General features: G+C 37.5%; 2 long non-coding RNA genes across 4 annotated transcripts in view; one reads left to right on the top strand and one right to left on the bottom strand.

The window, feature by feature from the left end:
• LOC143665480 (uncharacterized) overlaps positions 1–2,118 on the bottom strand; it is a 58,718-nt gene extending 56,600 nt beyond the window's left edge. For both annotated transcript variants that reach the window (XR_013166996.1, XR_013166997.1), the window contains exon 1: positions 1,655–2,118. This is a non-coding gene — a long non-coding RNA (uncharacterized LOC143665480). The remainder of the gene's footprint in view (positions 1–1,654) is intronic.
• Positions 1–8,990, top strand: part of LOC143665479 (uncharacterized) — a 103,637-nt gene extending 94,647 nt beyond the window's left edge. Inside the window, exons 5-6 of one of the 2 annotated variants that reach the window (XR_013166992.1) lie at positions 4,732–4,930; positions 7,424–8,018. This is a non-coding gene — a long non-coding RNA (uncharacterized LOC143665479). Of the gene's footprint in view, positions 1–4,731; positions 4,931–7,423; positions 8,019–8,680 lie in introns of those variants that run through there. The other variant, XR_013166995.1, reaches the window with a different exon arrangement.
• The last annotated feature ends 8,033 nt before the right edge of the window (positions 8,991–17,023 follow it).

Raw genomic sequence — 17,023 nt, 5'->3', positions numbered from 1 at the left:
AAGTTTTTTCTTTTTTTTTATTTCTTTTTCTGGAATAATGCAAATGTTCTAAACAATGATCATGGTGTTGAATACACAATTATGTGATGATATTGTGAGCCATTGATTGCATACCATGTATGAATTGTTTGTATGATTTAAAAGATAAATTTAAGATTTATCAATAAAAATATCTTTAAAAAAGAAAGGATATTGAATTTTGTCAAATGCCTTTTCTGCATTGATCGAGATCATATGGTTTTTTTCTTCTGTTTTATTGATGTGGTATATTAAATAATTGATTATCTTGTGTTGAACCAGCCTTGCATACCTCAAGTAAACAGCCTGCCATGCCCATGCGGGTGTGGCACCAGCCTCCACAGCTTGGGAGACTTACAGTTCTGTGTCAGAGCTCAGCTGTTCCACCCATTCCAGACTAGTGTGCCCTGTGTGTCTGGGCATTGATAGCCACCACCAGCTGTTCCATTCGGTTCCTGGTTATTTGCTAGCTGCCCTGGAGGAGGAACTAAATTCAACCTCACTATGCGACCATCTTGTCCTGCCTCTCCTGGGCATTTTTAAAGATATGGTATTTAAACACAGTCCCTCACATCTAAATTTAAATGTTATTCCTACCACAATTATAACCAAATAGGCCAAAATGTTCCCTCAATGTGGGAATCCACAAATAAGAATAAAAATTATTGAATAATAATAAGTTATTTGGTCCATTATTATTTAATATAATATTATTATTGATAATAATGAGTTATTTTGAATATTTAACGAGCAACAATCACTGACTATTTAATAAACACATATTGAATATCTTATTTTGCTGACACCATTCTAGGTACAGAGATGAAAAGAAGGAATAAAAAGTTTAGTCACAGATTAAAACATACCTACCAGTAACCAATTATAATGACACAAGCCAGGCCCTCATCTCATTTTTGCCCTTATCCTGGTTAATACCTTTAAAAAGTACCCCCAAGGAAACATGGATTTAATTCTGAAAGACTTGTTTGTTTGGAGGCCAAGGCTTGTCCCTAAGAGATTCATTTTGAACAACTATTCCTTACAGAGAGACACAACCCACTTCCTCTTTGCTCCCTGGATTCTTTCCTCCATCACATTCCATTCACAAATAAGGACTGTGTTTCCAGGAGAACAGGGAGAACTGTAGTCCCAGAACACAGTTCCTGCCCATCACAGAAGACTTTTTCACCTCCATATTTCTCCATTAGCTTTCTTAAAAGAAGAGCTATCAAGTCCAGCTCTCCTTTTAATTACACTATTATTGAAGCTATTATTAAATATTTTGCTCTGTGCTTACTATGGCTAATGATTTGCCTTGAATAATAATCCTGTGGCTATGGTTATTTTTCATAGTTTAATTTCTTTGTATTAGCAGGACTGATTCTGTGAAAATTATAATAAAATTAGATTTGCCTTCATCCATTTCCTCTTTCAGCACTGATTTTTAAAAAAATTTTTATTAATAAAACTGTTCTAGTTTGCTAGCTGCCAGAATGCAATATACCAGAAACAAAATGGCTTTTAAAAAGGGGAATTTAATAAGTTGCTAGTTTATAGTTCTAAGGCTGAGAAAATGTCCCAATTAAACAAGTCTATAGAAATGTCCAATCAAAGGCATTCATCCAGGGAAAGATACCTTGGTTCAAGAAGGCTGATGCAGTTCAGGGTTTCTCTCCCAAGTGAGAAGGCACATGGCAAACACAGTCAGGTGTGGCAAACACAGCCAGGTGTGGCGAACACAGCCAGGGCTTCTCTCTCAGATGGAAGGGCACATGGCAAACACGGCATCATCTGCTAGCTTTCTCTCCTGGCTTCCAGTTTCATGAAGCTCCCCAGGAGGTATTTTCTTTCTTCATCTCCAAAGGTTGCTGGCTTGTGGACTCTCTGCTTTGTAGTGCTGCAGCATTCTCTGCTGTCTCCGAATCTGTCATTCTTCAAAATGTTTCCTCTTTTATAGGACTCCAGTAAATTTATCAAGACCCACCCAAATGGGTGGAGACATGCCGTCACCTAATCCAGTTTAACAACCACTCTTGACTAAATCACATCTCCAGGGAAATGATCTGATTACAGTTTCAAACAGATAGTATTGAATAGGGATTATTCTACCTTTATGAAATGAGATTTTGATTAAAACATGGCTTTTCTAAAGTACATATACCCTTTCAAACCAGCACAAAAACCAATCAACATACAATATGACCATTCCTTACTTCAAAAGAATGATTCCAAGGGTGGGAATTTGGGAGGCTGTGGGCTATCTAAAGAAATGGTGCTTGGGACCAGGTTGTTGCTGAAAAGAGAGAGGACAAGTCTTTCTAATTCCTTCACTTACATAGTGCTCTACTTATATAGTGAAGTATTTAAAGGATCTCTCTTTGTCTATGGTCTTCTTTCAAAGAACTTTGTTCCACCATTTTCTGATTTTTAAATAGTTTAAAGGTTGTGCATATGGTTGCCCAGTTCAGAGGAATTCTGTGATGTAGTTAGAATTTTGCAATCCAAGGATTCTAATGGATATATTAGAAATGAATAAAGTAACCCCACCCACCAGCTACAGGAAATCATGGACCAGAGCTGGGTTACTCCTCTTGTCCATGGGGTCTCTGTACTACTTTCCTATACTACCTAACAAGTTACCACAAATTTTGCAGCTTGAAACAATACCCATTTACATTCTCATAGTTTCTGTGGATGAGGAATCTGGTCATAGCTTAGCTGGATCTCATAAGACAGCAATCAAGATGTAAGCCAGACTGTGAATGTGAGAATGGTAGAGGGAGGAGGGCTGGGAGTACAAATGAAATCAGAAGGAAAGATAGACAATGAAGACTGAGATGGTATAATCTAGAAATGCCTAGAGTATTCAATGATAGTTACTAAATGTATAAATTAAAAAATGTTTTTGCATGAGGAAGAACAAAGGAATGTCAATATTGCAGGGTGTTGAGAATAGGTGGTAATTCATATTTTAAAACTTTAACTTATATGTGAGACTAAAGCAAAAAATGTTTATTTGGTACAAAATTTATAATTTGACTAGTGCATTTCCTAATATAACTTATGTGGACAGTTTAATTAAACACCATAAGTACCTGGAACCTTGAGTAGAGCATGAGATTTTATGGGTTTGTACAGAGTGATGCCCCAATAAATCCTAGAGTGATTTGAACAGTGAATAAAAAAGTATCTGCAAAGTCCCCTTGAGGGAATGACAAGAAAGGGGGAAAATTCAGTTTCCCCATGTGGAGAATTCCTGATATTCTCATAAGCAGTCGGGTCAACCAAAGCAACAGGCCAAGCCCTCAATCTTGGGGTTTGTTCATATGAAACTTATCCCCACAAAGGATAGGTTAAGCCTACTTAAAATTAGGCCTAAGAGTCACCCCCAGGGAACCTCTTTCATTACTCAGATGTGGCCTCTTTCTCTCAACCAACACGACAAGCAAACTCACTGCCCTCCCCCTCACTATGTGGGACACAACTTCCAGGGGAGTAAACATTCCTGGAAACTTGGGTCAGAAATCCTAGAATGAGTGGGGACTCAGCATTAAGGGATTGAGAAAACCTTCTCGACCAAAAGGGGGAAGAGAGAAATGAGACAAAATAAAGTGTCAATGGCTGAGAGATTTCAAACAGAGTCAAGAGGTTATTCTTATGCATTATATAGATATCATCTTTTTAGAGAGAGAGAGGCCACATCTGAACAACAAAAGAGGTTCTCTTGGGGGTGACTCTTAGGCCTAGTTTTAAGTAAGCTTAGCCTATCCTTTTCAGGAATAAGTTTCATAGGGGCAAACCCCAAGCTTGAGGGCTCAGCCTATTGATTTGGTTGCCTCCACTGCTTGTGAGACTATCAGAAATTCTCTACATGGGGAAGTTGAATATTTCCTCCTTTCTCCACAGAGCTGGTAGGGGACCTTACAAATACTTCTTTTTTTACTGCCCAAATTACTATGGGATATACTGGGGCATCATACTAACCTGTACAAACTAAAAAGTCTCATGCCATGTTTAAAATTACATGTACTTATGGTGTTCAGCTGAACTGAGGATCCTGGCTTCTGCTGGTTGTTGGTTAGCAGCTGCCTTCAACTTCTGCCATGTGGGCCTTCCAATATGGACATCTACTTTTCCAAATCTGGTAGGGAGTTTTTAGAATGAACCTGCCAGCAAGATGAGAGTCATATATATCACAATGTAATCACAGAAGTGACATTCCATCGCTTTTGCTACATTCTACTCACTTTTGCTACATTCTACTCACTAAAAGAAAGTTACACGTCCTATCCACAACCAAGGGGAGAAGATTATAAAAGGTATTAGTACCAGAAGATGGGATTGTTGAAGGCGACCTTATAATTCACTTACATAGTCTCTTTGAACACTGTTAATGGATATTCCATGCGGTTAGGCAGAACTGCTACATGCACTGCATTCACCTAGCATGTGAATGGTGAGATCAGGGACCCTCTCTGGCTTGCTCACAGAGGTATCTGGAGCCTACAGTGTTTTCTGCTCCATAAATGCCTGTCCATGACTGAGTGACTGAATGACTTCAGCTATGCCCATTGTAAAGAAAGGGAATAGACATGATAGGTAGGAACTGACACTAGAAAACATATTTACCATTAACTTGATGTGTAAAATATGGCTCTCACGGCTCTTTATTGCTGAATAACTCGTCCTCTTTTTCTTTTTTTTTTACTATAGAAAATCACAGGTCAAGAAGTTGTTTAGAAAACTGGTTCAGGAGATAAAAGAAGAAGAAAAAGACTTTCATGAAAGCACCTCTTCTGGTGAATAGAAAACCAGGGTGCTCCCAGCAGGGCTTGGTGCTTGATGCCAGGTTCCCATGTGGTTCTAGTTGCCTCTGCCACTCATAGGGAAACTTTGGAAGAGCTACAAAAAGGTTAACAAAGTCTTTTTTCTTTTTTTTCTATAACACTTTATGGTTTATAACCCCCTCAGGTACAGTTTCCTTTGAGTTTCAATCTCCAGGTAGCAACCCTCAAAACAAAGAGAAAGGAAATGGAAAGACAGAAGAACTGAAACAAAAAAGGGAATATTTTATCATCGTAGTGATCTCCAATAGTCAGCTAAAGATCAAAGCCATGTATTGCTTAAAGCTTTGAGTACAAGACTATTCTTCCTACAGTATTTCTTAAACATGCCTATCACATTGTTATAAAATTGCTGTAGGTGGTAAGGCTGTGGGCATGGAGACATGTTGAAGCAGGGACACAAGGATAAGAGCACAAAATAGTAGACATAAAAATAGAGGAGCACTTAACTGGCAAATGCCACTTGCTAGACAAATTTGAAATTTTAAAACGCTGGTTGTCTTGTGTTCATGTATGAGTGTGTGTGTACTAGGTCCAATAGAGAAATTAGGGAATGTATGCACAGCCTCACTTTCCATAAGTTATGATTATGAAGGTGAGAAATAAAGAGTTCTTTAAGTGGGGGGAGAAAACATTGAGCTTTCCTGGCACAGGAGAAGGACAGGGCTAAGAATTCAGAGGCTGTCTTTGGTCTCCCCTTCAACAGACTTCCTAAAATCCACCAGAAACTTCCAAACAGGATAAAGGCTCCATTCACAGGCTGAGCTTTCACGAAAATTCATGAATCAGAATCATATTATATGACTAAGATGTAGGCCCTGAAATCCAGCCAGGGAAAACTATTGAGAGGGAAAGATTTATTCCCAAGAAGAAACATTGGCCACACACACACACACACACACAAAAAAAAAACATTGTGGATAGGCTATTCTGGAGACTACTATTATGCAAGCTTCTGCTAGATATTGCTAATTGCTGAAGTTTGTCAAACCCTGAACATCTTTCCTGTTAACCCTAAGGAACACCCAGGGCTCTACTGATCCTACAAAAGTTGCACACATAAAAGTTTACTTTTCAGAAGACTCAAACTTTCAGATGGTTCCTAGACCAGACAGATCATGAGGCCAGTATCTCTAAGAACATTAACCATTTTCATCCCCCTGTCCCATATTGTCAATACCCCTTTTCAACATTGAAAAAGTTAGAATGGGCATAAGCCAAATATCCCTATAGATTGGAAGAAGGATCAAAGGAGAAAGTTGTATAGAGAAGATAGGATTTAATAAATGAGTATAACTACTGATCATTAAACTGATATTTCTTTTTAGTCTCCAATGTCTCGGAGCAGCTAGAAGGAAAAACCTGAAATCATGGAACCGTAATCCATACCAAATTTTGAAATATGTCCTATAACTAATTGCTAAAATGTACTTTGAAATTTATTGCTTTTTTCTATATAGGTTATATTTCACACACACACACACACACAAAACCGTTGTGTATTCATTGTCGTCTTTTCACCCATGACGATGAGCTGCTATTTATACTAGGGGTTTCTAACATGTGATTCTCACCTTCTGTGTCATTGGCAGATCATGCTTTACCAGAGGTTCTAGGGACTGAGTGTCCTACATTTATCTGGAGGTATGAGGGAGTTGTTTTCCTTGCTCCTTTCCTCTTGTACCTGTCTCCTGACTGGTAATGAAACATATTACTTTTCTCTAACACTCTCTCATTAACTGTTTGGACAAAGGGCCTCAAAATACTTATTCTCCTTCCATAAAGCACTGAAGCCATCTTCTTGTCCCAAGCAACCCAAGTAGGTAGTTGAGAGGCACTTTTAACCTCCTCAAGCCCTAGCCCATATGGCTAATGCTCGTGATTATAAATAATGTTCAAAGAAGACATGACTCCACTTGAATGTAGTGGGTAGGAGAGCTTTACTCAAGGGACAGAATGTACAATGACAAACATTTTGCAAACTAATTAGGACTGTCAGAAGTCCTGGGGCTAGCTTCAAAGATAGGCCATCATGAGGAGGAGTTTTCCCTTAACCTAGGGTAGGAAAAGCCTTTGAGATACTGGCTGTGCTGCATTCTTGGTTACAACAAGAGCAGAAAGAACAACTAATGAACTTAAACATTAACTGGAACATGGTAGAGTGCCACACATATAAAGGAGGCTCAGAAATGCACAAGAGTGACAGGGATGATGATGTTGAAGTAATCTCTCTTTTTAATAAGGAGAGATTACTTTTTGGGTTAGACCCTTGAGCAAATACAATGATAAAAAGGAGAGGAAGAAAAAATGGGAAAGGAGAAAAAAACAAAGATGGTAAGTGGTAAGTGGCACCTCAGATGTTGAACTGAAATGCTCTTTTTGTGCTTAAGGAATCAAACTGAAGAAAAGTTCAAAAGAAGGAAATACATTAATCTGTGTCTTGAGGACACTGAGAAACAGAATTCTATTTTGATAGTTGAGATAATTCAGTTGTTATGAAGATTGTATAAAAATCATTCAAATTCATTTTCTAAGCTGACAAAAATATCCATCTTTTCTAGACCTTTATTCTTTATCCCTCAAGAAATGGGTGGCTTGATTGAGAGGACGGCAAGTGAGAAAACATATCTGATTGGATCATCATGTCTCTCCCAAACACACCAGCCTGTCAGTTATGTTGTGTGTCATTTGCTGAAGAGTGATGAACTTTTCAGCCCTAATTGTCTTCATTCAGTTGGGAAGCATAGACTCTAAGGATGTGAAAACCAGGAGGGGCGTTTTCAAAGCTTTCTCCCTCTCCACTTTCTCCTGCCACTGCAGAACACCATTCTGATCTCAAGTTCCTTTACATCACTGAGTGTTCCCAACCCCTCCTCAGGCCAGTGGTTGTTTCTTAAAAGGACTTACTATTGGGTCTAGGACTTGACCTCAGGGTGCTGTATGGAAATGCAAGCAATGGTCTTGGAAACCTACAGCAGTCTCTCCTCTGCCTCCTTAGTCAAAAATTGTAGTTTCTAAATGGACATTGTGTCTTCTCCCCATACAATCAAGTACAGCTCTATCTTAGAGGTATATATGCCACTTCACTATGAAACACAGATGCTTCACAAACTTTATCTAAAATGGTGACCCATATGTCATTGGTGGTACCTGAGACATTAGGTGGTATATGAGCAGGGTGTTAAATAATATTGTTCAACTCATAAGGAAGTTGCTCTCACTTCAATAATTTTTTTGGTTATTTTAATTAAATAAAAAAGAAAGTGTCAGTTTGTCACTCATATCTTTTTTTTTAAGACAAATTTAATAATCACAGTTGTGGGTCAAGGTACATAGAGCAAATCATTTTCCCAGGGGGTTGAGTTAATGTCAAAATCTATAAACTGGGTATGAAAGCCTCAGCTGTCCTGTATCCTCATAATATTGTGAGTTAGCTCTTAATAAAGAGTGCTGATGTCATGCGGAAAATGGTATGGGCTTAATTTAGTAAATTTGGACACTTTTCCAGATGCTGTTAACTACTTGGTTTTCACTAGTGAATTCTCTATCTATGCCCTTTGTCTATATATATAGATTTCATTTTTAAAAATGAGTTGTAAGGCTTCTTTGTATGCAGAGAAAAAGTAGGCAGTGACTTCCCCAAGGACTAAAGGCATACCCCTTTTCCCAGCCAGGCAGCTCCTGGAGGTGTCTATCTGCCAGCGTCCAAGGGGTGCTTCTCCTAGGAAGGCAGGTGAAGAGCCCTTTATTTGATGGTTCTGTAGGGGAGGTCATACATCTTTAACACCTTAAATAATCTTTTTTTTTTTTTTTAACAGAGAGCATACCTTGAAGTCAAAACCTTTAGCAGGCAAAAATATCCAGCTAAATGAGAACATCATGCTGAATGAGACTAGCCAAAAACTAAAGGACAAATACTGTATGGTCTCATGATATGAACTGACATTAGTGAATAAACTTGGAATATTTCATTGGTAACAGAGACCATCAGGAGATAGAAATAGGGTAAGATATTGGGTAACTGGAGCTGAAGGGATACAGACTGTACAACAGGACTGGATAAAAAAAACTCAGAAATGGACAGCACAATACTACCTAACTGTAATACAATTATGTTAAAACACTGAATGAAGCTGAATGTGAGAATGATAGAGGGAGGAGGGCTGGGGGCATAAATGAAATCAGAAAGAAAGATAGATGTTAAAGATTGAGATGATATAATCTAGGAATGCCTAGAGTGTATAATAATAGTGAAATGTACACTGTAAAATTTTAAAAATGTTTTTGCATGAGGAAGAACAAAGGAATGTCATTATTGCAGGGTGCTGAAAATAGATGGTAATTAATATTTTAAAATGTCACCTTATGTCTGAGACTAAAGCAAAAAATGTTTATTTGTAACAAAATTTATATTTCGACTAGTGCATTTCCTAATATAACTTATGTAGATAGTTTGATTGAACGCCATAAGTACTTGGAATCTCAGGTAGGACATGAGATTTTGTTGGTTTGTCCAGAGTGATCCCCCGATGAATCCCAGAGTGATTCGATCAGTGAGTGGAAAAGTATTTGCAAAGCCCCCTTCGGGGAATGGTGAGAGTGGGGAGAAATTCAACTTCTCCAAGTTGAATTCTTGGTATTCTCACAAGCAGTGTGGACAAAAGCTATAGGCTGAGCCCCCAGTCTTGGGGTTTGTTCATATGAAACTTAACCCCACAAAGGATAGGTGAAGTCTACTTAAAATTTAGGCCTAAGAGTCACCCCCAAGAGAGCCTCTTTTGTTGCTCAAATGTGGCCTCTCTCTCCAGCCAACATGACGAGCAGTCTCACCACTCTCCCCCTCTCTGCGTGGGACATGACTCCCAGGGGGTGTGGACCTTCCTGGCAATGTGGGACAGAGATCCTGGAATGAGCTGAGACTCAGCATCAAGGGGTTGAGAAAAACCCTAGAATGAGCTGAGACTTAACATCAAGGGATTGAGAGAAACTTCTTGACCAAAAGGGGGAAAAGTGAAATGAGACTAAGTGTCAATGGCTGAGAGATTCTAAACAGAGTTGAGAGGTTCTCCTGGAGGTTATTCTTACACATTAAGTAGATATCACCTTGTTGTTCAAGATGTAGTGGAGAGGCTGGAGGGAACTGCCTGAAAGTGTAGAGCTGTGTTCCAGTAGCCATGTTTCTTGATGATGATTGAACAATGATATAGCTTTCACAATGTGACTGTGTGATTGTGAAAACCTTGTGTCTGATGCTCCTTTTATCTACCTTGTCAACAAAGGAGTAGAACATATGGAATAAAAATAAATAATAGGGGGAACAAATGCTAAAATAAATTTAGTTTGAAATGCTAGTGATCAATGAAAGCAAGGGGTAAGGGGTATGGTATGTATAATCTTTTTTTCTCTGTTATCGTTTTATTTCTTTTTCTGTTGTTTTTTCATTTCTTTTTCTAAATTGATGCAAATGTTCTAAGATATGGTGAATATGCAACTATGTGATGATATTAAGAATTACTGATTATATATGTAGAATGGAATTATATGTTAATGTTTTTGTTTGTGTTGTTAATTTTTTTAAATTAATAAACAAAAATTTAAAAAAAAGGGAATTAAAAAAAAATCCAGCTAGAATTTAATAAGATTGTTTAGTCTACTTCTAGTTGGGGTTTTTTTTTGTTGTTTTTTTTTTTGTATGCTGTATGGCGGGGTCACATTTCATGGGCTACCAAACCATCATCTCAGAAAGAAATTTCTAGCTTATAAGATTAGGTTTCACTAATTATATTTGAATGAAGCAAAAACTGAGGCTCAAAGAGTTTGATGTTCAAAATCACTCATCTAGTTATTTTCAGAAAAGGATTTACATCCAGCTGTATTTGCAAAGCTTACGCTCTCAACCACTAAATAACCACACTTCATCGGACTGCAGCAGTTTTTTTGAGTAAGAGATGGTAACTGCTTCAAAGAAAACACTTCAGGTATGGGAATGTACTAAAGAGGGCTAAAATAACTCAGAGTTTGAGCCGGTGTGTAATAGCCTTTTTTTTTTTTTTTTTAAGTCAGTAAGCTTGGGCTCTATGATTCCATTTATAAGAAGTAACTAGAATATGCAAATTCACAGATACAGAAAGTAGAGTGCAGGTTACCAGAGTGGAGGGAGGAAGAAGCAGGAGTTAATGTGTGAAGGTTCAGGGTCACTTTGGGGTAATGAGAAGAGTTTTGGTGAGGGATGGCGGTGATGGGAGCACAGCACTGTGAATGTTTATATCACTATATTGTACGCTTGGGAGCGGTTGAGATAGAAAATTTTGTGTTGCATAAATGTTACCACAGAATTATAATTTAAAAAGGAGAGAGACTAAAGAGACAATGCAACAATAAAATGCTTTACAATGAAATGTAATAATAATTTGTAAATCATTTTATTAATGAATTAACAATGAAATACAGTACATCATCTTGGATTGGATCTAATAATGGAGGAGAAAATGCCCAAGATGATATTATTGGGATAATCAAAAAAATCAGAATATAGGCTGTATGCTTTCTATCAATTCTAAACTTCTTGATCTCATTAATTATACTTAATGTGATTATGTGAGTGAATATCCTTGTTAGGAAATTTACATGACAGTATTAATGCTAAAGGAGAATGATATGTATTTTCTAAACCTATTCTTAAAGGTTTAGAAAATTAGATAGATAGATACATGCATACATATAAACATACATATATAGAATGATATAAAAATGTGCCAAAAATGTTAAAAGTTGGTAAATCTGGGTACCTGGGTAAGGAGTATATTGGAGTTCTCCATATTTTTGTGTTATGTTTACAAGTTTCTGGTAAGTTTGAAATTATTTCAAAGTAAAAATTTCCAAAAGCAACAACAACTTGTACTGAACATCTAATATCTGCAAGGAAATAAACATTGCCTGGCACTGAATTATGATTTTTCTGGGGAGACCAAAGACATTGGCTCCCAGAGAGTGAAAACAAATAGCAGACTAATCAAAATAAAATACAAAACAGGCAAATTTCTTTTTCCATGGAGAGCACCAAGTTGCTTGGGAATGACATTACCAAAAGTTCAGCAAGTCTTGTCTACAGCAAAATGTACTGACCTTTTGTTCTGAACCAGAAAGTAAATATTCATGATCTCACCTACGCAAGAAAATTGCACCATAACTATTTTAAAGCATGGGACTTTTAAGTGAAAGGTAGGAGTTTCTCTCATATCCAATCTCTGCTGTTATGAGTTTTTTAGTTTTGCCAACAGCGGCCAGAGGTTTGCCAGAAAAGTAATTGCAGTCTTTTAAAGACTTGCCTAAGAAGATGACCAAACCTGAAAAGCAAACTGCAGTGGTGACCAGAATCCAGCCAATGGACTCACTCTAGAACATACTCATGCTTTTTTCCCAAGATGCTACTATCTCTTATAAGAAGAGGTGATCTTATATCTAGTGCTTGGCAACTGACCACATCTGTGGATGAGCAATTCCATAATTTCTGTAGTGACAAGAACAAGAACAGTGGCAGGTAGAAGGGAATCAAATGCTTCTCTGCAACCTCTGTCTCTTTAATGGGTGTACATTGATAGGCACACCCAAGAGATATCCATAGCAGTTTAGACGGCATTAACAACCACAGGTGCCCCCTGTGATCATAGGAGTCTTGGAGAATTCCTCCTTCTTCAGCCTGATCAGAGGAACAGCAGTGGAATTTGCTCCTGCACATAAATCCTATCTGCTGGATCAGTCTGAGAGTGTTCCTCTACCTCTTCCTTCTTTGTGTCTTCGTGAAAGATTCCCCATATGGTTTTTTTGGAGAACTTAAAATTCTCCTGATCAAACATCCCCTGAGATTCAGTCTCCATCCTGCAGTACCTTGTACCAATTACTACTTTTCTGGGGCAGAATTTCCACTATGCCTAACCAGAAGAATTAGTTGTGTTTTTTCAGACTGTACTGTTCACTCAACCAATGGATCTAGCCAATTTGGCCATAAGAATACTGTTGATACATAACAGTATCAATAATATTGCAGTTGAGAATTGAACCATGTCCCCAACAAAAGTCATGCTCAGGGCAGGCCACAGTGGCTCAGCAGGCAGAGTTCTTTCCTGCCATGACAGAGACCCGGGTTCGATTCCCAGTGCCTGCCCATGCAAAAAAAAGAAAAGAAAAGAAAAAATCATGTTCAGGTGGTGCCAAGCCTTGGTCCTGTAAGTGTGAACCCATTTGTAAATAGGATCTTTGAAGATGTTATTAGTTAAGGTATGACCAAGCTAAGTAAGTGTGGGTGTTAATCCAATAGGGGTGAAGTCCTCATAAGTAGAGGAAAGTGGATACCGAGAGAGAAGCCTCAGGGAGCAACCAGAAGCTGGAAGACAGTGGAACTAAGAAGAGAAAGGAGAAAACACTGCCATGTCCATTGCCATGTGACAGAAAAGCCAAGGATCAAAGATCATCAGCAGCCAGTCCCAGAATGCCTCATACTTCTGGGAGAAAGCGTTGCCTGCCTGACACCTCAGTTTTGGACTTCTAGCCTCTAAATCATGATCCAACAAATTGGTTTAAGCCAATCCATTTCATGATATTTGTTTTAGCAGGTAGGAAACTAAAACAATTGGGGGCCAACATATGAACATATATATTCCTTTAATATTTGTTGAAGTGATATATAATTACAAAAAAATATGAAATCAGAGACTCTTATTAAGTGATTTTGACACTGATTAATTCCAAAGTAACTACACACATTTTTTCTTTTTTTTAAAACGTTTTTTAAATCTTTTTTTAAATTGTGAAATATGATACATATACAAAATGGCAATACATTTCCAAGTACAATTTAAATTTTTTTTATTTTATAATATAACATATATACAAAGCAAAGAAAGAAAAAACAATAGTAAAATATTAATACATAATAGGGGGTAAGGGATAAAATAAATTGGGTAGATGGAAATGCTAGTGATTAATGAGAGGGAAGGGTAAAAGGTAAGGGATGTATAATTTTTTCTTTTCTCTTTTTATTTCTTTTTTGGAATGAAGCAAATGTTCTAAAAATGATCATGGTGATGAGTGCACAGCTATGAAAAATTATGTCAGCACTTTAGTTCTAGGGGTTGAAGAATTAAAACCCATTCATAAAAAGAGACAAAGAAATGAGGCAGAAAGAGGAGTGCAAGAAAAGCCAGCACAACATGGTCAGTCTGACTCTGCTATATTCCCACAGCACAGTGTACACCACAGCACAGGGAAGATGGAAGATGCAAAGAGAAACATGCTGAGATTTCCTGCCTTCAAGGAGCTTACTACCTTATTAGAAAAGGCAAAACATGTGCATCAATAAACAAAATGCAAGGCAAAATGTAACCCATGCTATGAAGTAGAAATTTTTTAATTAAGCATTCTGGAATCACAGAGAGGAGCCAGATGGCTCCCAGCTAGGGAAAGAAGGAAATACAAACCTCTGAACTGGCTGAGATTTTATTATTATAGATTAGAGGGAAAGTCTTTCTAAATAAGTGAAACTCCATGGAGACGCAGAAGTAAGAGAAGGAACTAGAAATCCATTCTTGAAGATTAAACAGTTTGCATACCTGCCAGCTCTGGGCTGAATATTTATCTAGCACATAATTATATTTGCTTTTTAAACAAATGTTAAATTTGAGTTCCCTGAGGCAGGCATGGGCTCTGTATGACTCATGGTCCACTGTCTCACTTACCTGCCCATTCACATATTCATGATATCTGCTGCCTCTGGAGAATGAGAGGGGCTCAGAGAGAGCCAGAGAAGAACAACATGGCCACGAGTAGAGAGAGCCCACTAGCCAGTGACCTTTGAAGATGAAGAAGGAAAATGCCTCCAGGAGAGTGTCATGAAACAGGAAGCCAGGAGAAGAAGCTAGCAGATGACGCAGTGTTCACCGTGCGCCTTTCCAGATGAGAGAGAAACTCTAACCGTGTTTGCCATGTGCCCTTCCACTTCAGAGAGAAACCCTGAACTTCATCGGCCTTCGTGAACCAAGGTGTCTTTCCCTGGATACCTTTATTGGACATTTCTATAGACTTGTTTTAATTGGACACTTTCTTGGTCTTAGAACTGTAAACTAACAACTTATTAAATTCCCCTTTTAAAAGCCATTCTGATTCTGGTATATTGCATTCCAGCAGCTAGCAAACTAGAACAACCTGCAGTTAGGGTGGGGAAGGGGGAGGGGGAGGATTGAACTTGGATAGAGAAAAAATTGCATTATATTTTCACCAACCCACTAATTGAAATTCAGCATTTCCTTCTACTTTGAATGTGAAAAAGAAAAAGAAAAAGTCACAGTTGTATTAGCTGTAGCTGTAATCTCCAGTATCTCAGACTACTGTTTATATTCAACTCTACTTTGCAATTATAATAGTTAAGGAAGTTACGACTAAATCTTATTTTATGGCTTAATTTAAAAGGCATATATTACTATACCAAAATTGTTTAAAGTATTTTGATATAATTTCCATGTATCTGGCTTTCTTTGTACTCCAATGTATTTTTTTTTTATTTTGCTTTTTTTTTTTTTTTTACTTCTATGTGTTTTATTTGTTTAAAAACATTATTCTGAGAAAGAGCCCATAAATTCTGCCAGGCTGCCAAAGGGTCTCCTGACACAAAATAGAGTATAAACCCTAAATACCTAGTTTGGGACCATATAGTAAAGAACTTTAAATTTTTAATCTTCTTTAACTGTGAATTTAATCTTATAGGCAAATAGGAACCACTGAAGGGTTTCTTTTTTTGGGGGGAGAAGGGGGGAAGTAGGGAGGGAGTGGTTTATGGTTCATTTATTGCTTTTTATTAGGGTAAAATTATTGCTAATCAACTTTATTGAGGTATAATTACATGCAAAAAATGCACCCATTTTAAGTGTACAATTCAGTGAGTCTTGTTAAATATATACATTTATCTATCAATCAAGGCAGAGTTTATGTAGCCGAAAGGAAAAGTCAGAAATTGTACATTCCATTCTCCCACCCTCGAAATGATCCCTCACCCCAGCACACACATGTGTGCAGCAGCTCTCCTTTACAGAAGGACCAAAGACCTGAGAAATAGAGAGGGAAAACAATATCTGAGGCAGTTCATGTGTACGAAGGGATGGTATACTGAAAAGCAGGAACTTAAGAATAGACTAGATAGGAGGTACAAGGGTAGTTCAGTGGTAGAATTCTTGCCTGCCATGTGGGAGACAGGGGTTCAATTCCCAGCCCATGCACTTCCAAAAAAATATTTTTCAACAAATGATGCTGCAATAATGTGATACTCACATGAAAAAAAGAATGAAATGTGACCCCCAGCATACAAAAACAAAAATAAACAAAATAAATACATGAACAGTCTCAGATCAAAGTCTTCAATATCTACGTGTATAATTATGTAACTATCATCAAGCACAACTTTTCGGGCTGAGACATGGCTGGAATTTGGTCATCCATTCTTTTGCTGATGGCATGGGGTCCAACTAACCATGTCTACATGTGCACTGATGATATTTGTTTATATTAGCCATAGTTTGAGCTATATCTTGTTGAAACTCCTGAAAACTATAGACATTCATTTAAAAAAATAAAAAGATCTCATTTTTCTCCTGGGCAGTCAGCCTAATTTGGCTTATCAGGTTCTATAAATATTTACTAAGATGGCACAAGACAAAAGAAAGTCACAAAACTGTATGCATTTGGAGTAATTTAGCTGCATTGAGTCACTACCTCTCTAAAATGTGCCAGCCAATTTCCTTTTAAAAGAGAGAAAAAACAGGAAAAATAATTATCCTTTAACAGCTCTCTTAAACTGCTCAAGGCAGTTTGAAACCCTACAAATATGTTTATAGAGCAAAATAAAATTTAAAAGAGGTAATATTGTGGGAGGGTGTATGTGGTGTCTTTCCTTGACTATTATACAAGTCCTCGGCATGTGCTTCCTTGCATTATTCATGTTATGTTCATAAGCCTGTCATCACATTAATAATAATGATGATAGAGATAATTAATATAAAGTTACAAATTATCTTTTCCCTATATAGATGGTCCATTTTCTAGCATTTTTTAAAATAATAATAGTGCCCATTTGTTTAATTCCTGCTGTGGGCCAAGGATTGTGTAAGATACTT

The sequence above is a fragment of the Tamandua tetradactyla genome, chromosome 21 (genome assembly GCF_023851605.1).
Source record: "Tamandua tetradactyla isolate mTamTet1 chromosome 21, mTamTet1.pri, whole genome shotgun sequence".
Taxonomy (NCBI): domain Eukaryota; kingdom Metazoa; phylum Chordata; class Mammalia; order Pilosa; family Myrmecophagidae; genus Tamandua; species Tamandua tetradactyla.
This window is presented reverse-complemented; position numbering and strand designations above follow the sequence as displayed.